Here is a 1,383-nt window from a genome sequence, read left to right as displayed (position 1 = left end):
TTATTAGTCAATGTAAAGGAAGACTTTTAGCAAAATTGTTAATTTTTGAGCAAAAAGAATTCAAATTTGTTACGAAATAGTTGAATTATCGGGCCAAAAATATTCATTTCTATATGAAAGATTCATTTTTAATATATGAATTAAATTTTTTTGTAAAATAGTGCAATTTTAAAATTTTAAAATTTTTAGTCTCATTTTAAAACCAAAATTACAAGTTTGTTGTGTAACACTTGAATAATCAACTCGAAAATATGAAGTTTTAACAAAAAGTTTAATATTCAATTAAATAATATAATTTTAAACTAAAAAATATCAAATCTAAGTGAAAATAAAATAAATGAAATTGCAGTTAACTTTTGACTAATGAAATAAATCTTTATCTAATATAATGATTGTCTTTAAAATAGTTTATTTTTTTACCAAATAGTTATTCTTAATCAAGAAGATTAATTTTCTACCGAAAAGACGAATTTTCAACAAAATTTTTGCATTTTTAACTGAAAACTATCAATTTTGAACCCATAATGTTATATTTGAATTTTCTATTACAAAATTGATTTGCAACCAAGAAAAAGGAAATTTTTAACAAAAGAATTAAATATTTAACCAATTAGTTAAATTTTTAACCAAAAACAGATGAAGTCCCCTTGGAATTTTTACTGTAGTTGATTTTTCAATTAAAAACAATCAACTTTTAGCTAAGAATGGATTAGTTACATTTTGAGAAAAAGTGGAAGTCTTCAAAAAAACAAAAAAATAGGTTATCAGGGATTACACTAGATTCATTAGATCACAAGTGGATTACTCCACATCAAAAATTAATTACAACATATTGAAAGTGTAGTTTATGGATTACAGGTCCGTCACTTAACATTGCAAGTGTATTATAGGTGGATTACACATATTTTAAAGTGGCCTACTTGAGATTATGGATGTATAGCCTGGGATAGCAAGTGAATTAAAAGTCAAATTTTTCGGATTACGAGTGGATTACTGCATATTTCAAGTAGATAACCTGGAATTAAGAAACAGCTTTCCAAGAATTACAAATGTATTTCCTGTAATGACAAGTGGATTACTTTATATTACAAATTGTTCCAAGTTGACAAGTTTTCTAGGATTAAGTCATTACTTGGAATGCACAGTTTACACTGGAGCGCCATTTCGGATAACTGAGCACTTCAAAAAATTACCAGAGCTGCTACCCCCGTGAGGAAAAGAATGTGAAAGGGGGAGGGTCGGTAAGGCCGGTTTTTGGCCTAATTTATTTTTGGACCCAAAAATTTGAAAAAATCATGGTAGCATCTTATAAGTATCCCGAGTCGATTGCACGCTAAATGGATTACCCTCCAACTCCAGCCACCCCCACCCCCCCTACAAATA

This window comes from Belonocnema kinseyi, chromosome 4 (genome assembly GCF_010883055.1).
Source record: "Belonocnema kinseyi isolate 2016_QV_RU_SX_M_011 chromosome 4, B_treatae_v1, whole genome shotgun sequence".
In the NCBI taxonomy this organism is placed as follows: Eukaryota; Metazoa; Arthropoda; class Insecta; order Hymenoptera; family Cynipidae; genus Belonocnema; species Belonocnema kinseyi.
This window is presented reverse-complemented; position numbering follows the sequence as displayed.